The 22134-nt window shown below is 59.5% G+C and overlaps 1 long non-coding RNA gene across 1 annotated transcript; it reads left to right on the forward strand.

Moving 5' to 3' along the window:
- The first annotated feature begins 537 nt into the window (after window positions 1–537).
- LOC116816126 (uncharacterized) lies at window positions 538–21490 on the forward strand. Its single transcript, XR_004371639.2, has 3 exons — window positions 538–659; window positions 16949–17003; window positions 21478–21490. It is a non-coding gene; the product is annotated as an uncharacterized LOC116816126 (long non-coding RNA).
- The last annotated feature ends 644 nt before the right edge of the window (window positions 21491–22134 follow it).

Consider the following 22134-nt stretch of genomic DNA (forward strand, 5'->3'; position numbering starts at 1 on the left):
CTAGAGCGCCCCTGTAAAGGTTCCTGTGCTCCAGGGTGACACACTTTGTTTTCTATAGTGTTATATTTGAGCTCAGTAACTAGGAGGTTAATTAGTTCACAGAGCACATATGAAACCGGGCCTGACAGGAGCAGGGATTGAACCTGCTGCCCCAAGAGCGCTGGCCCTCTAGTTTGAGCTAAACGCATCACCCGGTTAGCAGAAGTTGTTATCGGTACTGGTCGCTAGGGGGCGCCACGCTAATACACATTAAGCCGGTGTATTAGGTATGCCCCTGGGTGGGTGGGGGCTGGACTCTGTGCCAGGGCTGAGCTCCTGTTGGCTAGAAGTGCCTGAGGATGACACACGGTTGCAGCTGAGGTTCTAGCTAGCACCTGTGCAGAGTTAATTGATCTGGAGCGATCTGTGCAGAAGGGCAGCATCAGTGGCTACTGCCTGAGAGCTGGCCTTGAAGCTGGTGAGATGGGCTGGTCAGAGCCTCTGGATTTCACTAGGTTTCATCACTGTCTTAGGGAAGCCCAGAAGTGCCATGTGATTTCCAGTCCCAGCACCTATGGGAGTCCCAGGGAACAACTGGAAAGACAAACATGAGCCACGTGTTACCCAGTGGGTGCCTAACTGCCCACAGAGCCCCTGGCATCCTCCATCCTCCTTAGCAGGTTAGAGCAAGGGACTCGTGGGGAGGGAGTGTGACAGAAGAGAGTGGCGGGGGGGCAGGACTCCTGAGTTCAATTCACAGCTCTCACTCGCTGCCTGACCTTGAACAAGTTTCTCAGCTCCATTTCCGCGCTGCACAGGTGCCGATAACTCGGCCCGGAGCGCACGGGCTGTGAGGGTTGGTTCACCGCATCGCTGCGGGTGTCTCGGGGGGCTAGCGACGCGCCCCGTTGCTAGATTGGGGCGGTTGGGGTGTCTGCCCTCAGGGCTGCCTATACACGGGAGATCGGCGGGTTCCGGGAGGTGCCAAGAAGCAGGAAGGAAGCCGAGGCGCAGAGGGACCCTGCGCCGGCTGGAAAAGCCCCTGCGGGGACCTCCGTCTCCGCTCAGCCGCCTCCTGTGGAGCCGGGCCGGGCCGGGGCTGCGCGGCGCCCCAGCCAGGGGCTGGTACCCAAGGGATATGTAACGGCGCTAGCTGCTCCCGGAGACCCCCAGCTGGGAGGCTCCGGAGCGTGCGCTCCCGGGAGCCCGAAAGCTGTGCCGGGGTCAGCCCGGCCGGAGCCCAGGGGAAGCTGTCCCGTGCGGGGACAGGGCATGGCCAGATCCCGAGAACAGGGGCCCGGGCGGCCTGTGGAGAGGGGAGTGGGGCGGGCTGACCACGACGAGAGGCACCTGCCTGCGCAGCCCCCCTCCGTTCCCAGCTGCCTGGGCGCAGCCCCTCCTTCTCCCCTTCCCCCACCTGCCGGGGCGCAGCCCCCCACCCCCACAATCCTCAGCCTCTTCCCAGCTGCCTGGACACAGCCCAGACCCCCTGCTCCCCCCGCCCAAGCTGCCTGGACACAACCCAGACCCCCTCCAGCTGCCTGGGCGCAGCGCAGCCCCCGCCCAAGTTCTCAACCTCTCCCCAGGTGCTTGGACGCAGCCCCGACCCCCTGCACCCGCCCCCGCAGCTGCCTGGGCACAGCGCAGCGCAGCCCCCCTCCCTCCACGCTCCTGTTTACTCTCGGCCCGCCTTCGCCTAGTTTGGAAATGCAGCAGAGCGCTGCGCTCCCCCATTGGCTGCCCGGGGCTGTCAGTCGGGCGCCGCGCGGGGTCCGGCCATATGCTATAAAGGCGGCGAGGGCGCGGCAGGCTTCAGACCCGTGGAGCCGCGATCTCCGTGACAGGTCCGACCTGCGCAGCGTCATGAGCCAGGTGAGGTTCTGGGCCGGGTGATGGGTGGAGGGGCTGCGGGGAGCCCGGCTAGGGGGAGCCCGAGGGACCCCCCGCCCCCGACGGGCACCCGCGCTCAGCTCCCCGGGCTGGCTCCAAAGGTGCTGGAGTTGGGGGCTGGTGACACTTTCCCCCCGGCTGGCCGAGGGGCGGGTGAATCGCCTCCAGGGGGCTGCCCCCCCCTTTTGCCAATGTCCCACTGAGGGTGACCTGGCTCAGTCATGGTCCCCTTGGCATCACCATCAGTGAGCCCCATGGCTCTGGCGCCACTCTTGGAGACAGGCTCCTCCCCAGCTGGTGTCTGTGCCCCTGTGCAGGGGCTGAGTGTGCCCAAGGGGGAATAGAGATGGACACTGGGGGGTGGCTGGCCCCAGGTCTCCCCTGTCTGGTGAGATGTGGGTGACAGTGAAGCCCTGAGGAAAGGCTGCTAGTCATAAGGCTGGATGCGGGGCACTCAGAAATGGGCTGGGCAGAGGGCCCCTCCCCTCACTGCTTGGGCTCTGTCCCCTGTGGGTGGCTGGGGGAATCCAGCACCCGGAGCCTGCTGTGCCCTGACTGCGTGTGCCTGATGAGACACTGCTGCGTGGTGAGGATGCAGTGGGGAGGTGACCTCCCATCCCAGCTACACCCTCAGCTGGTAGCACTCCTCCCCCACCCACCCACAGCTGCAAGTGTGATTAGTGGTATCCTGGTGACTGGGGTGCTTGGTCCAGGTGGAACCAGCCCCGGGCTCTGTGTGTGGGGCTCTGGTGCTCAGTGTGAAAGTCCTGCTGGTTCCAGGCTTGGCCATTCTTGAGGCAGCTCTGCTCCAGCTTAAGTCGAAGTTTAGCACCAGTCCGGAGCTCCTGGGGATGCCCTGGTACCCCAGCCTGGAGCCACCCCAGCTGGGCTCTCCCAGCCGCAGCTGAGCACTGCTGGGCTGACACTTGTTGGGGGTGGGAGCATGAGGCCGACATCACTCTGCAGGGCTCCCTTGAGGGTAGTAACTGCAGAGGCGGTCCCAGGCTGGCTGGCCTCTGCCTAGCGCCAGAAGAGGGTCAGGTAAAGGTGCATGCGATGGGAAGATACAGAGGGAGGGACCTTGGGAGGGAGCCCCATGCCCACGCCTGGGGATGCGAGCAGGTGAGCAGTGCTCAGGATCCAGGGGTCTGGGGCTGGGATGACTATGCTGGGGGCAGGTAAGCTCATCCTGTCCAAGGGACAGAGGAGGCTTCTGTCTCCATGGCTCATACGGCCCTGGGCAGCAAATGCAGCCAGTTAGGGCCAGCGGTATTGGGAGCTGTCATGACCCAGGAACAGCCAAGGGCCTGGCAAAGAGCACCCTGCAGTGACAGAGTCTCTGGGGCCCTGGATGGAAGTGGGTCTGGGTCTGTTTCTGGCTTTGTTCTCAGAGGTTCTCTCTGTGGAGACATAAGAACATAAGAATGGCCAGACTGGGTCAGACCGAAGGTCCATCCAGACCAGTATCCTGTCTACGGACAGTGACCAATGCCAGGTGTCCCAGAGGGGTGAACCTAACAGGTAATGATCAAGTGATCTCTGTCCTGCCATCCATCCATGCAACAAAACGTGAATCGAGAGTTCCAGGCTATGCTGTGTCTCTAAAGAGAGGCTGTCAGAGGAGGGGAGAGAGATGGATGGACGAATGAACAGACACATGCTCCCAGAATGCGAGCCCCAGGTTAGGCTTTCAGACCCAGCTCTGCCCATTGGCACGGGCCCCCCAGAATCTCCTTGCAGGCAAGAGTATTAAGGTCTCCTGCTTGTGTAGGGTCCTGCTGAAGTCAAGTCGCAGCTTTGAGCCTGCGGGGTGATCCAGAGGTGGAATGAAGTGTGGCTGCAGTGTGAAATCCCCTGGGCCCCATAGCATGTGGGGCAGAGGGTGGCTGCTTTGCTGATTCTCTGGTGCCAAAGCTGCCTGACCCACTGCACTACCTGACCCCAATGTGCCAGGGTCTCCTACACCAGCTGACTGCTCCAGCCCCACTAGCAACTGCCCCTCAAGCGGTGGCAGGCTGCTTCCCGGCTGTGTGTTCACCAAATCCCAGGTGCCTGTCGCTGCAGAGGAAGGAGCAGCACAACCATGCCTCCCAGGGGATGGAGCACTCCTGTCTCTGGCGACTGATTGGAAACAAACAGAGGTGTCCCAAAATGCCTGGATCCCTCCAGGCTGGTGCTGGGGCCTGTCCCTGTGATGTCATGCAGCAGGGAGGGGCTCAAGCAAGGGTTGTTGTCAGGACACCTGGGTTCTCCATCCCTTGCACTGTGTGAGCCCCCTTGCTGGGCTGTTCCTCCTCTGCTGGGGGGTGGAGCACAGTGCCTCCCTGCAAGCTGAAACTTTGCCCCAGAAACTCTTGGGGGGTGGGGGGGCAAACACTTCATGGCAGGTGCTGTGGGTGGGCAGCAAGCTCACTCCCTTCCTTGTGTCTCAGGGGTTTTCTTTCATGCATTGGCCACAGGGGTTTCCCGGCTGCCTGTACATGCGCCCTGCCTGTGAGCTGTGAGGTGCGGTGAGAGGGGCCTGGAGTGTCAACACCCTGCTCCAAAAGCCCAGGCCCTGATGCCTGAGCTGCAGGAGAATCCCCATCAGCTGTTAGCAGTGTGGAGCTGGTGACCTGGGGGAGCAGGGCTGAGTATCTAATAGGGCAGTGGTAACAAGTGCAGGAGCTGCCATCGCCCAAGGGGAGGCCCTGACAGTGGGGATGGTGAGGGAGGGTGTGTGTGGAGGGGGAGTGAGGTCACTGGAGGGCCAGGTTTGGCGCAACTGCCTGTGTCGGTCTCCCGATCAGAGCCCCCAGTCACATGACATGTCTCCTGGCCACAGATGGGGTTTGACTGTGCTCCAGCTCTGACCCCAGCTATTCCAGCTCCTCCCACTCCCTGCTACAGGGCAGACACCCCCTCCCCCACAGATGGGATGCTTCCCAGACTAACCCTAACCTGCTGATCCCTGGGCTGCTCAGAGCATGGTCCTGCAGCTTGACAGGTGAACCCTGCCATACAGTGCACCCCCAGCTCCGCTTGCTGTCTGGACCATGGCTGTTCCCATTACAGCCACAGCCTGAAGGGAGCAGGCAGGGCCTCCCTCCTCCTGTCTAGGGCAGTGTGTGTCTGGGGGAGCTGCTACTCTGGGATGGGGCAAGGAGGAAGAACGTAAGAACATTCATACTGGGTCAGACCAGAGGTCAATCTAGCCCAGTATCCTGTCTCCCAACAGTGGCCAATGCCAGGTGCCCCAGAGGGAGTGAACAGAACAGGGAATCATCAAGTGATCCATCCCCTGTCATCCATTCCCAGCTTCTGACAAACTGAGGCTAAGGACCCCATCCCTGCCCGTCCTGGCTAATAACCATTGATGGACCTATCCTCTATGAATCTATCTAGTTCTTTTTTGAACCCTGTTTGAATGCCATGTTCCACCACAGCTCACCTGTTCTGCCTCATTAACTTCTCTGCCATGGCTGAGCCAGCGGCCTTCACTGGAAGAGCCCATGGAGCTGTGGGTTGGGATTGAGGGGCACTGGGGGTGTAGAGCCCCAGGTTAGGGGCTGTGGGTCAGGAGTAGGGGGCAGTGGCAGAGAAAGGGGTATGGAGGGCAGGCATAGTGGAGCTGAGGGTTGGGATTACGGGCCAGTGGTGGACCTTGCCCGGTGCCTCCTGTCCCCTTTGTGGCTCAGCTCGGCCACCTCCACAGGTGCCAAAGCTGCCGTAAGCTGGGAGAGACCCAGTGAGGGGAAGCATGGTGTGTGCCTGGGGCTCTGAGCGGCTCCCCATGGGACTGAGATGCACTCCCTCAGAGGGGTCTTGTGCGCTGGCTGTGATTGGCTCATTCTTTCCCTGTGGTGGTGTCCCTGGCTGTGATGGGTTGGCTGTCCTCCCCCGTGGACTCTCCAGGCTGGGCACACCTGTGGGCTTGCTCCCCTACCCTGAATGCAAGTGGGACAGAGGGAAGAGAAACCCTTGGAATGGAGAATCTCCCAACTGTCCCAGCTATTTGGGGAAAGTCTTGAGCCGACTCCCTGGGGTGAAAGCAGCCTGAGACATGGGGCCAACTGGATCCAGTGGTTCCAGCCCTGAGCTCTGCGGCTGGGGCCAGTCTCCCTCCTGCTGGCCCAGTTGCTGACGATGCAGCCCTGGTGCTGCCTGGGCCTCGGCTCGGTGTGGAAGATGTGCCAGGAATGGCTCTAGTGACAGCTCTGCCAGCTTGCATCAGGCTGAGTCTGGGGCAGTGGGTGTCTCTGCACTTGGAAGCTTGAGTGCTTCACTTCTGTGGGCATGAAGTGGCATGTGTCTGGGTGGATGGAATAGGAACCGTCCCTTGTGTGTCATAGGCCCTGCACTGCTCGCTGCTACCAGAGATGCTCCCTTGGCACATGTGAGCGCTCCCTCTGCTGTTGGGGCAGCAGGATGGACACTCTGTCACCACCGCTGTGTGAAGCTCTGAGTAACCTAGTGACTATGCTGGGTGGGTGGGGCTGTGTTACAGCACTGGCAAGGGGGCCTTTGGGCAGGATACTACCTCCTGACAGCTCTGTCCATACTGCAGCACCATGGGCATGTAGCTCCCTCTGGGGTGGAGCAGCCGAGAGGTGCATAGCAATGACCCAGCAGTGTGTTGCAGGGTGAGTGGGAAGGGTGTTGTGCAGAGCCCCTGCTCCTACCCCGGGCCCCGGGGATCCAGCTGACGTATGTGGAGGGCAGGCAGGGCCGATCTGAAGGGTTGTGCAGGAAGAGCTCTCCAGACTTCACAGGGTGTGCGGGGGAGGGCACTGCCCATGCAGGCCCCAGTGAGTGGAGTGAAGGGGGCCCCTGGTGTTACTTGTTGGAACCCATCTCCATGGCAACCAGTATGCACACAGTTCCTGTCAATCCCCATGCCGGGCTCACAAAGAGGGTTCAAAGGCTCCCCCAGTGCTGCTGGCCACTGCTGCTCCTACGCCACCTTCCCCCACATTTGGGGTGGTGTCCTGCATGCTGATCAGCGCTGGTCTCTCTTGGGGATCTCGTACAGACATTGTCCCCTGCTGGGAAAGGCTGGGCCTGGTGTAGCTGGGAGCTCCCCCTACAGCCAGCGCTCCCGCCCCACTCCCTGCAGACCCCCTGAACAGGGATGAAAAGCCCCTGGCATGCCCTTGCTCTTCCTGGCTAGCTGTGGTCAAGCCCGGTCTAGATCAGGAAGGGATGGAGGGTCTTCTACTGATTGGGGCAAGAGCCTGGCGCTTGGGGGCTCCTGAGGCCTATTTCTAGCTGTGGGCTGATGTTGGCTGGCATGTCTGTCCCCATTGCCCCCTGGCTGAGGGCTCAGAGCTGCTCCGTGGTGTGCAGTCACCAGCCAGGGGCTGGTGCTGAAGGGGATTTGTAGTGGGTCTGGGCAGGGAGTTGGACAAGCAGGGTAAGATGCTGCCTGTTGCAGGATGTGAGCCCCTGGCATGAGTCTCAGTAGCCTTGGCCCAGCCCTGCAGCACCCAGCCTGGTGAGGGCAGAACAGGAGGGTATTGTGGGGTGCCCAAAGCCAGTGCACTTCCTGTCTCTTGGGGCAGTGTCCGTCTTCCATGCTCTGCTGGGCACAAGGCACTTCTAGGCAGTGGTACTCTGTGTTGAAGCAGGTGGGTAACGAGTTCTCCTCTGGCACAAGTGGCAGGGCCTGGGCTTTGGAGCAGGGGCCAGGGCCCTGATGGTGTGAGAGCACCAGTGATAGGCAGCTGCAAACTCCTTTGGGGCTTCCTGTTCCCAGGTCCCCCCTCGGGGCGAGAGAGGCTGCCTGGACGGACTCAGCTGTCCCCCAGCAGGTGCTTGCAGTGGACGGGGAGGGAGTTTTGCAGGGATGGTGAAAGGGCCACATACCAGGCAAATGCAGTCAGGGAGGGGATGGCTGCATGATGGGGGGCAGCAGAGTGCTTTCCCCATGAGCTGGAGACAGAGCAGTTCCTCCAGTGTCCCAGGCCCCTGTGAAATGACAAGGAACTTCCCCAGGAGGAGCCCTGGGCAGTGCCAGAATGAGGGGCTGCAGGCCCCCCTCCATTTTTCCTAGAGCCACCCTTCCCTGACACCCTGCTCCTGCTTTGCCCAGCAGTTCCCCCCCAGCCCCAAGCTCAGTCCCAGGCCCCCTGTGACCCTGCGCTCAGACTGGCCTGCACTAAGTTGATCCCTATGGGCAACTCAGGAAGAGCTCGCAGCCTCATAAGAGCTTCTCCTTGGGAGGTTACAAGCACACATGCTTTGGGCTTGAGACCATTATGGGATGGATCGTCAGGGGTTGCCTTAGCAACAAATGCAGAGCAAAGACCCAAATTCAGAGTTGAGCAAAAAGTTGGGGGTGCCGTGGGGAGCAGGGCAGGTGCTCTGGCTGTGTGGGGAGCTCATGGTTACTCCAGCCCCTTCCTCTCCCAGCAGGGGGTGCTGTAGAGGGTGGGGCAGGAGTACTGGCCATGGGGGGAGCTCCCAGCTACTCCAGCCCTGGCAGGGCTCGCTGCATGCCCGGTGTAGTGGGAGCGCTGGGAAGCACACAGCTGTCTTTAATCGCCTAGAACAAATGACTCCAGACAGTGGTTCCGTGACTGAGCCGAGTCTGAGATGGAAAATCCCAGGCAAGTAGCGCAGCATGTTTCCAGCGCAGGGGAAGCCGGCTGTGCTGCACTTGGGGGGAGGAGGGGGGACTGGCAGCCTTTAACTGCAGCAATCCCTCTTGCAGAAAAATACATCCGAGCCTGGAGCGCCTTGGGGGCAGCGCTGAGAGGCTGATCCGGGCCAGGAGAGGTGAAACCTGGCTCAATGAGTGACAGACTGGAGTGGGGCAGGGGGTGGGGGAAGCTAGAGGGATAATGAAGAGCCAGCCATGCAGTGCTGGAGAGGGCGCGGGATGGTGCAGATCCTGGAGTGGGGAGCTGGGGGGTGGGGGGGAAGGGGGGAGGGTTGTCTGTCAGCAGCTGGCAGCCTGGTGCGCTCTGGCTTTTAGGGTAATTAGGAAGCCTGTCCTGGGAGGGGGGATTTTCTCATGCTGAGCGGTTTATTGGCTGAGCGGTGTGCAGCTTTCCTGGCCTGCAGGGAGCAGTGGGCACGGTGCCCAGGGGGAGGAGGCTGGCACCCCTGCATCTCCAGGTCTGGGCTCTCTGCTGTGTTCATCAGCAGAGCGGAGGGACCCTGGCCTCATCCCTTCTTCACCTCCCCTTCTCCCTGGGACTGTTTGTCTTGGATGCTGCATCCAGCATGCCAAGGGGCTGGCAGTGCATGGGCCCTTTTCCCATATAAGGGCAGCTTTGATGTCAGGGCCCTGGGGCCATGTCCGGGCAGGTTTCAGAGCCGAACAAAGGGTTGTTACAGTCATTTGGCTCTTACATGTGCTCACAGCAGCTCAGGGCTCTGCTGCCTCCATCAGGATTGGACCCCTTTTTCTGGGGCAGCCCAGACTTGTAGCCAAGGGGGGCTCTTATGCCCAGGAGCAGCATTGCTGGTTCCTCTGCTCCCTCCCCCCCATGGCTAGGCTGCCCAGCTAGGCTGCCCAGCTCAGCTGCCCTTCTCCAGGGCTGGCTCTGCCTCCGAGATGCTCTGTTACAGGCAGAGCTGTGGGCTACCAAAGCAAGTCCCTGGGAACTAGGCTGAGCACTGGGTCTGCTTGGACCCATCTCACATGGTCATGGGGCGTGCCAAACCCACCTCCACAGGGCCCCGGGCATGGGGAAAATTCTGCACTGGATCCATCCATGCTGTGGGGGGCTGCAGGGACAGCAGAGCTCGTGTGCTGCAGATTGTGGGGCAGGGGTAGTCAGCGGTCAGGAAGGGGGTTTCACCGAGGGATAGCAATGCATGTGGCACACGGTGCCATCTCTGAAAGGGCACTGGGATGGCTGGACCACTGGTCTGTGGCACCTCTGGCAGGGGGCTGAGTGAGCAATGGGAGCCCGTCACAGGCAATAAAGAGCCAGTTTGCCACATGGAGCCGCCAGCTAGTGCCCTGGAGTGGAACCAGACTCCTCCCTGAGCCCTTTCCAGGGAAGGGGAGAGGACATGCCCTGAAAACAAAGGAGAGCCACTTACTGCATTTTCCCATGAGCTGAGGCACCTGCCCCTCCCTGCCGGGGGCACTATGGGGAGCAGGGTAGACTGCGGGGTCAATGAAGGTCATGTAGGGACTCTAGCGCCACTGTGGAGCAGATGAAAGGGGGATGGGCAGGCTTCCAGGGGTGCACGAGGCAGGTTTCAGCACCCTTAGAAAGCAGAGGGTTGCTGTGATGTCACTACCCCCAGGAGCGGGGCTGGGTGGAGCGGGGGGTGAATCGACGGACAGAGCCAGACCCGGACCCCCTGCCACGTGACCCTATGCCCAAAGCTGCGGAAGCAGGTGGGAGCCAGGTGTCTAACAAGATCAAAGCCAATAGTGAGATTCCTAAGCAGATTAGAAATGGGGCTGGGGAGGGGGAGTGGGGCCTGGCCCTGCACACAGTGCTCCAGCACTAGGCTCCAGTCAGAGCAGTGGGGGAGAAGGTACCCCAGATTCACCCATAGCCCTAGGGTTCCCCTTGGGCAGGATGCCAGGGCTCCGGCTAATCCCCATCCTTGTTTCACCTTCCACTCCAGCCCTGATCCTGTGAGTGGTTCGGCCTAAGCCAGGGCAGGGCAGCCTTGTCAGCCACAATGGAGGGGTCGTGGGGAGGGACAGATCCTGCCCCAGCCATTAGTGGGGGGATGAGCTGCAGCTCCATCACCTCAGGAGCTTATACAGGGAGCAGTGCCCAGCCAGGAGCCTCAGAGACAGCCTGCCCCCACCTTGGGGCATCTCCCTCCACTGCCCCAGGGGTGGCTCCCCCCACCCTGAGCCTGCAGGCTGTGCACCCCCTAGTTCCCTCCCTGCCCCGGGGCAGCTCCCCCAACCCTGACTCTGCAGGCTGTGCTCTGGCTCTGCCTCCACAGTGCTGCTGGCATTTGCACAGTGGGAGTTAACTTCATTTATCACCTCCCCCCACCCCCAAAGGAGCAATAAACAACCAGCTGCTGTAGCTACACAGCATCCTGCCAAATGGGGAGCGGGGCTGGGCTGGGGGGCAGCAGCTGCAGCATCAGGTCCTGGGAGGAGGGCAGCAACCAGGCTGGTTCCCACAGAGCAAGCAGCTTGGGGCCCCAGCAGGAGGAGCCTGTGTCTGATGCAGGGCAGGGCAGGGCAGGAGCCCAGGTCTCAGGCAGAGTTGGGGGAGCCTCCAGGGGAGGCCCTCAGCTCCAGGCTCCTGCTGCTCCCTGCTCTTGGGTGTGGCTGTGGATCATGTCCCTGTGGATTTGGTCTCCTCTCTCAGACAGCCCCTTGGCAGCTCTGTCTGCTCACACCCCACCCATCTCTGTCCCTCTGCTCCAGTCACTCAGGATCCCAGGGCCCAGGTCCATGGTCCCATTTGGTGTCAGTGGGAGAGGGCTGCCATGTAGGCCCTCACCTAAGCCCCCGGGAGCAGCACCAGGGTGGGGCCACTGTGCTCTTGCCTCTGGTCTCACCCAGAGCCTCCTGTGGGGGTGGGGAGGGAGCCCCCACTGAGGTGCATGGGACCATCCACTCCTTCTGGCTCTGTCACTGGTGTTATGTACCCTAGGGAAGCTGTGTTTGTGAATGGCAAATGGGGGGCAGGGTGGCTGTCAGCAGTGGGGCCACCCCCCACCCCAGAGCTTTCCACACCATGGTGGATGGGGAAATGCGGTGGGTGTAATATACTGGACTTCAGCAAGGCTGGTGACAGGGTCCCCCATGACGTTCTCAGTAGTAAACTGGAGAAATGCAGGCTTGGCAGAATGACCATTAAGTGGATATGTAATTGGTTAAACAACTGCAAACAAAGCGCAGCTATTACTGGAATGGTGTCAGACTGGAGGGAGCTCTCAGGTGGGGTTCCACGGGGATCTGTTCTGGGTCTGGTGTTTAACATCTGTATTAATGACCTGGTTGTATGAATTCCGAGCGCACTGATCAAAGATGACACAAAGCTGGCAAGGGTGGCAAACACTTAGGAGGCTAGAGCTAAAATGCAGAGAATTGGGAATCTGGGCTGTAGACACCAGAATAAAAGTCAACAAAGACAAATGTAAGATATTACGCTTAGGAAAGGAAAAACCAAATACAACCTGGGGGATACCTGGCTTGGCTGGGCTCTGAGCATTGTGGTGGATCACAAACTCAATGTGAGTCAGCAATGTGATGCTGTTGCAAAAAAAGCAAATGCAATTTTAGGTTGCATTAACAGAGACACAGCATGCAAGTCTCAGGAAGTGATAGAATTGCTCTATTCAGCACTGGTTAGGCCTCAGCTGGAGTAGCGGGTCCAGTTTTGGTCACCAACGTCTAGAAAGGATGTAGAGAAACAGGAAAGGATCCTGAGGCAAGCAGCAAAGATGATCAGAGGGATGGAATGCAAACCATCTGAGCACAGGCTGAAGGAACTGGGTATGTTTAGTTTGGAAAAGAGGAGATTAAGGGGGAACATGATAGTGGTCTTCAAATACTTGAAAGGCTGCCATAAAAAAGATGGGGCGGGGGGGGGGAGTTGTTCTCCTGCCATGAAGGGAAGGACAAGAGGCAATGGGTTAAAACTACAGCACAGCAGATTTAGTTGAAATCTCAGGAAAAGCTTCCTAAAGGTAAGAACAGTAGTGCAGTGGTTTTCAACCTTTTTTTCATTTGCAGACCCCGAAAATATTTTGAATGGAGGTGTGGCCCCCTTCAGAAATCACCGGCATAGTCCGTGGTCCCCCAGGGGACTGCAGACTACAGGTTGAAAACCAGTGGTCTAAACCACCCAAGACAGATGGCTTCAGCCACCTTTTGAAAACCTCCAGTGAAGGCAGTCTGTTCCCTTGTCCTGGTGCGGTGGCTTTCAACCTGTGGCCTGCGGACTACGTCGGAGATGTCCAAAGCCCCTGGTTTATCTCATTGTGGGGCCTGAGGAACCCAGCCGTGGCCCAGGGCCCCCTCCCATTCCCACCTTCACAACTGGCCAGATCACTTCTGGGCTGAGGCAGGTTGGTGGAAAGCAGGGGAAAAGGATGGCTGTGTTGTCTGCCCTGGAGACAGCAGAGCCCCCTACTCCAGTGCTGCAAGTAGAAGGGGTAATAGGTCAAGCCTTGCAGCCTCAACTCAGCCCCAGGTGGGTCCTCACGATGTCCGGGCCTGTTCCCACCTGCTGCTGCCCAGGCTGGTCCTCAGGGTGTCTGGGCTTCTCCTCTCCTGCTGCCACCCAGGCTGGGTGATGGGTTGATTCTCCCTGGCCGGGTTTTGCGATGGAAGCTGTCTCGCTGGGCACTCAGCTGCTCATCCCTGGTGGTTGGGATCCAACTCCCCCGACCCCATATTCCTCCCACACAACATGCTGCTGTCTAGGGAGCCAGAAGCTGGGGCTCTGGGGACTGGTTACTCAGTGGGATCCAGATTTCTGGCTGTTGGCATTGACCAGGAGCCACACTCTGCAGCACAGCACATGGGCAGAGGCAGAGAACTGCAAGTCACTGGGGAGTGCTGGGCCCTTTGCTAGATAGACTGGGGCCCAGGATTCAGCAGAAGCTAGGGGAGGGGGAAATGGCCCACTCACCATTAGCTTCACAGGGTGCAGCTTAGGCCCGGCTCTGGCCCCAGCAGTGCCCATAACACTGTGGCTGATGGCATGGGGGTTTGTGGGGAGGAACACAGAAGGGCTGGGCTGGGGCCTAGAGCCCTGCTGGGACTGCTCCCTCCAGGCCGGGCATGATGCAGGCTGGGAGCCAGAGGACCACGGGCAGTGCTTAATTTTTAATGAAAGAGGGGCTGGGGCTCAAGCAATCTTGCTGCTTTTTTTTTTTTTTTACTTTCATACCTGACACAGCAAGGCCAGAGGTGCCAGCAAGCCCTGGCACAAATTAAGCACTGAACACAGGGTTTGTCTGGTCCAGCAGCACAGCAGAAGATCCATGGTGCAGGTCACATCCCTGCCAGCGCACAGCCTGGGGCAAGGCCTGGACAGCAGCCACTAAAATTGGACCTGCTGATTTAAAACTGTCTAGATAATCTGCATCCAAGAGTTTTCAAAGAGCTAGCTGAGGAGCTTGCTGGACTGTTGATGTTGATTTTTCAGTAAGTCTTGGAGCACTGGGGAAATTCCAAACGACTGGAAGAAAGCTAATGTTGTGCCAGTTCTTAAAAAGGGCAACCAGGATGACCCAAGTAATTATAGGCCAATCAGCCTGATGGCAATCCTCAGCAACATGCTGGAGTGGCTGATACCCAGACTCCATTACCCTCCTTCAGTTCTTTATTAATGTAATTAATGCAAAATGGGTTTATGGAAAATAGACCCTGTTAAACTAAGCTGATACCTTTTTTTTGATGAGATTATAAATTTGGTTGATCAAGGTAACAGTGTTGATGTAATAGACTTTTCACTGGCTTTTCACTTGGTACCACTCAACATTTTGATTAAAATACCTGGATGGATATAAAAGTAACATGGCACATATTAAATGGATTAAAAACTGGCTAACTAGTAGGTTTCCAAACGTAACTGTCAATGGGGAATTTTCATTGTGCAGAGGTGTTTCCAGTGGGGTCCTGCAGGGATCGGTTCTTGGCCCTGCGCTATTTAACCTCTGGAGTAAAACGTAAAATCACCACTGATAAAAATCTGCAGATGGCACACAAATTGTGAGTGTGGTATATGATAAAGAGGGCGGGTCACTGATACAGAGTGATCTGGGTTGGTTGGTAAACTGCACAATCAATGGCACATCAATGTGCACATCTAGGAGAAGAAATGTAGCCCTACTTAGAGAATGGGGGGATGCTGGGAAGCAGGGACCCTGCACAAGGTTTTGGGGGTCTTGGTGGATAATCAGCTGAACATGAGCTCTGAGTATGACACTGGCCCAGAGAGCTAAATCGATCCTGGGATTCACAATGGGCGTTTCGACGGGAGCAGAGAGGTTATTTTATCTCTGTATTTGGCTCTGGTGCGACCGCTGCTGGAATCCTGTATCCAGGTTGGTGTCCCTGATGCCAGGAGGGTGTTGATAAATTGGAGAGGGGTCAGCAAAGAGCCACGACAATGATGAAAGGAATAGAGAACAGGCCTGATTGTGACAGTCTCTGGAGTGTGATCTAGTTAGCTTCACAAAGAGAAGGTTCAGGGGTGAGTTGATCAGTCTGTAAGTACCTGAATGGGGAACAAACATTTGACAATGGGCTCTTGAGTCTAGCGGAGGAAGGTCTAACACTAGAATGGCTGGCAGTTGAAGCTAGGCCAGAGGTGGGCAAACTACTGTGGCCTGAGGGGCTGTCCTGCCCAGCTGGGGAGGCTAGCCCCTGGCCCCTCCCCCACTGTTCCCCCTCCCCCACAGCCTCAGCTCGTAGTGCTACCAGCGTGGCTGGCTCTGGCTGGGTGGCACGGCTCAGGGGCAGGTTTACATGTGAACACGGTGCCCTGGCACAGGGCCCCCCAACAAGAGGGAGCCCCAGGGCTGGCACTCGGGCAGCTCAGCACCGGTGCACCCCCTGCGGTGGGGAGGGGCTGCACAGTAGGGGCAGGGGAGCAGACGGGAGGTGCGAGTGGCGGGACACGGGGAACATGGCTGGAGGACTCAGGAGGACACCGGGTGGCCACGCAGCTGGCTGGAGAGAAGCGGCACTTTGAAGGGGAAACTGCTGCTTCTCTCTGGCTCCGTCCATGTTCACAGGGCCACATTCAGAAAGGGGCTGGGGGGAGGGAGGTGGGGGGGTGTTCTGGGGGAGGGGGTGATCAGGGGACAAGGAGCAGGGGGGGTTGGATGGATTGGAGGTTCTGAGGGGGGCAGTCGGGGGGCCAGGCTGTTTGGGGAGGCACAGCCTTCCCTGCCTGGTCCTCCATACAGTTTTGCAACCTCAGTGTGGCCCTCAGGCCAAAAAGTTTGCCCACCCCTGAGCTAGACCAATCCGGACTGGAAGGAACAGTAATTACCCATTGGAACAAGTGACTGCGCGTTGCAGTAGATTCTGTCACTGGCCAGTTTAAAATGGAGATGGGATGTTTCTCTAACAGCTCTGCTCTGGGAATTAGCTGGGCGCCGGTCTCTGGTCTGGGTTACCCAGGGCTCAGACTAGATGAGCACAGTTGTCCCTTCTGGAATGGATGTGAGGTCTCTGCAGGACTCCTGGGGGTTGCTGTTGAGGTGTGTAGCGGGCAGAGCTGCCTCCCGGGCTGCGCCCCTAGGATCCCAGCTCCCTGCCAGGAGGAGTAGTCAGGGCCCATATTTGCCACTCGCCAGTAAAGAGGCTTGTGCTGGATAAGAGCTTCACAGGGAGGTGACTGACTCTGTGCACCCCCTACCAGCACAGCCAGGGGGCATGCCTAGTTCGGATGGGCTCAGTGCGCTCCCTACTGGCACGGCCAGGGGGCGCTCCCATCTGGGTCTGGCTCTGTGTGCCCCCTACTGGCACAGCCAGGGGGCGCTCCCATCTGGGTCTGGCTCAGTGTACCTCCTGCTGGCACAGCCAGGTGGCGCTCCCATCTGGGTCTGGCTCAGTGCACCTCCTGCTGGCACAGCCAGGCGGCGCTCCCATCTGGTTCTGGCTCAGTGCGCCCCCTACTGGCACAGCCAGGTGGCACTCCCAGCTGGGACCATCTCCCTGCTACCTGCCTGGCCTGGAGGAAGCTGCCTATTGGTCCTGCTATTTGAGCTGCTGTGTACGGGGAGCTGATGGGGCAGGTGGCAGTTTGCATCTTAGCTGCAGGATGGATGCACAGTGCATCCAGCTGCTGTGTGTGTGCAGATTCTGCTGCTTGGCCAAGCCAGCTGGGTCCTCCAGGCACACTTGGGGTGAAGCCCTCCACAACCAGGACTGCTAGAAGATAATTACAGCAGAGGCAGGGAGCTCTGATTAGAAAACACAGAGACTGGGGTGGCCCCCGCAGGCTGTGATCTACGATCCCCTCTGCCGGCTGCATGATCCACTCCCCCCTCTCCAGCAGCTGTTACCCCAAGCCCCCTGGTGTGTGCTGCTGGCAGGCAGCCATGGCGACTGTGTGCAGGGGTGGGTAGTGCCAGGGTGCCGGAGAGCTTGGCTGTGCACAGCGTGTGCTAACAGGCGCCTTCTCTCCTCTTGCAGCTCAGCTCCAATGAGTTGCCAGCCCCCAGCCAGGCTCCTGGCAGCGAGGAGAAAGGTGAGTGAAGAGGCCACAGCGCTGTGGCTCACGGGGGGGCTGGCGGAGAGCTTGCTGCTGTGCACAGGCCCGGGGGAGGTGTATGAACAACTTCCATCCAGTGCTAGTCACTATGAGCCATCTCCCAGTGCTGAGTCCCTGTCACTGGCACCATGGCTGGGTGTCACCTCGACGACTCTACGCCAGCATGTCTACGTCAGGGGTTGGACCAGGGCCCCTAGCTGAGGACGGAGCCGGTTTCATTACAGGGGAACAGCTGTTCAAGGTCAGGCTTTGGAAACCTGTCAGCGCTGCGGTTCCTTGGGCGCTTGGCAGAAGTTCACCTCGGGGGTGAGATGATGCTCTGTCCTTGTAAAGTGCAGGGCCTAGAAACTCGGCGGTAGGACTCTGCCCTGGCGCAGAGCCCCGTAAGCGGATGTAACAATCTGGTGGCTTCCCCCTGGCCAGGGCTCGGACAAACACATTCTCCAAGATGAAGGAAATTCCCAGAGCAACAACTTGGACCTGTCCAGCGCCATGCAGGAGTCACCCTGCCCTCCTTCCCATGCTGTGGTGTCCTGCGGCACAGCTTGGCTCTGCAACATTGCCACTGGCTGCTATGTACTCACACCACAGCACGTGCTGCCAAACTGCACCGACCCCCAGAGGCTTTCAGCTCCTCTGGCTACTCCTGTCCCTCAAGCCCTGCGCCCCAGTGCGGTGTTTCCAGAGGCAGGGCTCAGCAGCTCCAATACATCAGAAAGAGGGGAACCCCCCCCCCCCCAATGCCCCAGAACTCTCTTCTGATTGGCTGGGGGCAAAGCTGGATTGACAGAGCCACTAATTCCCAGCTAGCCTAGTGCTGCAGGGACTCCTGTTCCCTTAGCGGGGAGAGAGCTGCCTCTGGCTTCCCCAGCTCGTGTCTCAGGGGGCCAGCGAGCAGCTCTCCACGGTGCAGCAGTGGGACAGGGATCGCCTGGTCTTACTGCTGTCTCATCGAAGCCAGCCAGGCCGCTGCCACCCATGAAGCTGGCTCCTCATATTCCCAGATTAGACGTAGCTGCAGTGACATGGGGTGGGCTCCATCGCCCAGCACAAGCTCCCCTGTCAACGCACCAGCGCTTGGGTTTCAGCCCTGTCTGCAGCCCCCCAGTAGGCCTCCCCGAGGGCTCCCTGCAGGGCAGGAGCTGCTGTCAGGCTGCCCACGGGATTGCACTGCCTACGGCTCTCCTACCCCACTGCCCTGTGCCAGGTCCCCAAGGCAGCCTGCGAGGAGGGGGAGGAGCTGCAATGATGCAGTTAGCTCTCCACAGGTAATGCCACAGTCTCCTGCTCTGGGCACCCATCTAACTGCACTCCCCTCTCTGCATAGGCTCCTGCCCCCAGGCACCTGTCTAACTGCACCCCACCATCCCCCCACCAGCGTCTGCCCTGGGCACCTGTCTCCTACCTGCCCCACAGGCTCCTGCTCCGGGCACCCATCTAACTGCACTTCCCCCTCCCCACAGGCTTCTGCCCCAGGCACCCACCTCCCCCTACCTGCCCCACTGGCTTCTGCCCCAGGCACCTGCCTTCCCTTACCCGCCCCACCAGCTCCTGCCCCAAGCACCTGTCTAACCGCGCTCCCCTCCCACGCTGGCTCCTGCCCCAGGTGCCTGCCTAACTGCACCCCCCTGCAGGGTCCTGCCCCGGGCACCCGCCTCCCCCTACCTGTCCCACAGGCTCCTGCCCCAGGCCCCCACCTGCCCTGCAGGGTCCTGGCCTGGGCACCTATCTAACCACTCTCTTCCCCCCCGCCCCACTGGCTCTTGCTCTGAGCACCTGCCTCTCCCTAACTGCCCCACAGGCTCCTGCTCCAGGCACCTGCCTAACCGAACCCCCCCCTCCTGCCCCAGGCACCCACCTCCTCCTGCAGGCAGGCTGGAGAGCAGCCAAGATCCCCAGGTCCCGGCCATGCTCGCCCCATCACCTCCACTCCCAGCAATGTGCTTGTCTCCTGTGCCCCCCGCCCCACTCCTCTTCCCACCCCTGTCCGTCTGCCCCCTCCTTTCTCTATACCAGCAATGTGCCTGCTCCCTTCCACTCACTCCTCTCTGCCCTGTTCCCTACTCCCAGTCCTCTGCCCCACATGCCTCTGTCTCCCCAGCAATCTGCCCACTTCCCTCAGTCACTCTCAGGTAAATCCCCTCCCCGGGCCATGGTGCTCCAGCCCCCGTTAGCTCGTTCCCCAGCAGGGGGCAGGGAGAGGGCCCACACGGAGGGGCTGCCCCCCACTAGCCCTGCCCTGGCATCTTTACTGGTGGTATGAGGGCTCAGCAGAGAACGTGCTTGGCTGCCTGTGCCTAGCAGATCTGTCCATGGGGCGAAGGGGCAGAGATGTCCCCTCCCCCTAACTCCATGCATCTGCCACGGGAGCATTGGGTCCACTTGCTGTCCAGTGGGCACACTTCGCAGGGTGGCACCGGCACAGCCTCCCCGCAAGTTGCACCCGGCTTGGACTGGAGGCAGGCACAGGAGGGTGGGAAGTGGGGTTTATGGCCCCAAGTCTTCCTTGGTTTTCTTTCACCATGGGGATGACCCCTCTCTCCTAGCTGCAGCCTCCGAGTGCTGGAGCTGCCTCGCCCCTGCTTCACCTAGTTAAGTGCTCGGCAATAATGAGGGGAATGTGGAATGCCAGAACCTGACGCAGGCCTTCAGTGCTCGCTAGCACTGAAGCTGAGGCTGTGGGGCCTGTAGCTGCCATGTTCGCACTCGCTCTCCTCTCTGTGCCAGCCTGTAGTGTGCCTCCTGCACACGCCATGGGGAGCTGCCCCCAGCGTCCCTCCACCCGGCCTGCGTGCCCCACCATCCCGGGCTGCTGGGGCCATGGCTGTGTCCTGGGTCCTCACTGGGCCTCCCCGACACACCTTGGGGAGCTGCCCCCAGCGGCCCTCCACCTGGCCTGCGTGCCCCACCATCCTGGGCTGCTGAGGCCATGGCTGTGTCCTGGGTCCCCACTGGGCCTCCCCCTACACATCCAGGAGCCTGGGAGGAGGACACTGCCCACACCCTCTGGGTGCAGGCAGCTGCCAGAGAAGGTGGGGTTTGGGGACTGGAGTGTCTCTCCTGGGGGATAATGAGAACAGCCACAGTGGGTCACATCGTGCTCCATCTGGCCCAGTAGCCTGTCTGTACCTGCAGCCAGCCAGAGCTTCAGGAGCTGTGGACAGAATAGAGCAGTTATTGAGAGCCACCCTTCTGCCAGTCAGGGGTTTGGGTTGCCCCAGGCACAGGGCTGTGTCCCTGACTCTCTTGGCTTATAGCCATTGATGGGCCTATCCTCCAGGAACGTAGCCAGTTCTTTTGGAAGTCCAGCTGTCACAACATCCCCTGGCAGTGAGTTCTACAGGTTAGTTGTGCATTGTTCCTCGTTTGTATTAAACCTTGTGCCTGCTCATTGTATGAGGGGTAAAATGACATGTCCCTAGACATCAGTCATGATTTTATAGACTCTGTCAGGTCCCCCTTAGTCATGACTTTACTGAGCTGAACAGTGCTAATCTTTGTCGTCTCTCCTCGGCTGGACAGGGCCGCCCAGAGGATTCAGGGGGCCTGGGGCAAAGTAATTTTGGGGGCCTCTTCCATAAAAAAAAGTTGCAAAACTATAGATTATATTCTCATGGGGGCCCCTGGGGGGGCCCGGGACCTAGGATAAATTGCCTCACTTCCCTCCCTCTCTGAGAGGGCCTGCTGGGTCGGAAGCCATTCCAGACCCTTGATCACCTTTGCTGCCCTTCTCTGAACCTTTCCCAGTTGCACCATTTCCTTGTTGAGATGACTGGGACTGGACCAAGTGTGGGGACCCCCCGGGATTGCTGCATTCTGGCATTCTGGTATTTTCAGTCCCTTTTCTGGAGACTGAGGTAATAGCTGTTGTTAGACCCACTGCTGCTGGGGAGAGAGGAAAGCCGAGCTCTGAGGACCTTTCCCAGCCCTGAAGAAGAGCTCTGTGGAGCTGGCAGCTTGTCTCTTTCACCAGTAGAAGTGGGTGTAAGAAAAGCTATCACCTGGCCCATGAAGCCACTTTAACCTCCTGGGAGCAGTCTGGCCGTGGTAGGTCCGAACCTACGTTAGCCACGGGAGCGCCGCTGCATGGGGAGCGGATATTTCCAGAGAACTGCGCAAGGGGACGCCGAGACCTTGTGCCAGGGTGGAAGTAGCTAATTTAGACCTCACCTGCGTGTATGTCGACTTTCCCAATGTGTGTTACTTGGCACTCATCAGCATTAACTGAGAAAGATCAAGGACATGAATAGGGGAGGCAAAGCCCATGACAGTGAAGTGGGGTGGGGGACTGCCTACTGCATCCAGTTTTAGGGGGTCCTGGGCAGTGGGCGGCTGGTCCTGTGGGTGGCTGGATGCTGGCAGGAATTGCAGGCCAGCGCCCCCTGCTGCCCTGAGTGGATTGGGCCCCTGTGGAGCCACAGAGGTGACTGCCAGCTGCTTCTCCCTGCAGCCAAAGCCGAGAATGCCAAGAAGGTGGAGGAGGAGGAGGAGGAGGAGATAGACATCGACCTGAATGCGCCTGAGACTGAGAAGGCCGCGCTTGCCATCCAGGGCAAGTTCCGTCGCTTCCAGAAACGGAAAAAGGACCCCAGCCCCTGAGCAGCTCCGCCACCCCGTCCCCACAGTCCCCCCCACCCCCATCCCCCCTCTGCCAGCACAGTCCGGCTCGCCCCGTGTTGGCTCGCTCCCAGCCCAGTTTGGGCTGTTGGTATTTTGCATGTTCTATGTACCTGGTTTCGGGGGACAAGGGGCTCCCCAGACCCAGCTGCACCCACATGCCGAACTCCTGGCTGGAGAAGAGGCCGGGGGGTGGGAGTGGGGGCGTCCTCTTCTTATAGCCATGATGTTGGCCCGGCAGACTCCTGGTGCCATCCTCACAAAGCCATGAAGGGGCCACGGGCCCCAGGCTGGACAGTGCCTCCTGGGGGAGCCCTGGGAGAGTCCTGGGCTGCAATTCAGAGCCAGTTGGACGTTAACTGCCCATTAGCCCTGGCCAAGCCAACTCATGGGTTTTCTTAGACAACGGGGGCCGGAGGCAGCTGGTGACCGCTCCCCTGGGCTAGTGTTGCCTGGGGCTGGGGACAGAGGTGACCGTGGGGTGGGGTGT

The sequence above is a fragment of the Chelonoidis abingdonii genome, chromosome 11, assembly GCF_003597395.2.
Source record: "Chelonoidis abingdonii isolate Lonesome George chromosome 11, CheloAbing_2.0, whole genome shotgun sequence".
NCBI classification, from domain to species: Eukaryota; Metazoa; Chordata; order Testudines; family Testudinidae; genus Chelonoidis; species Chelonoidis abingdonii.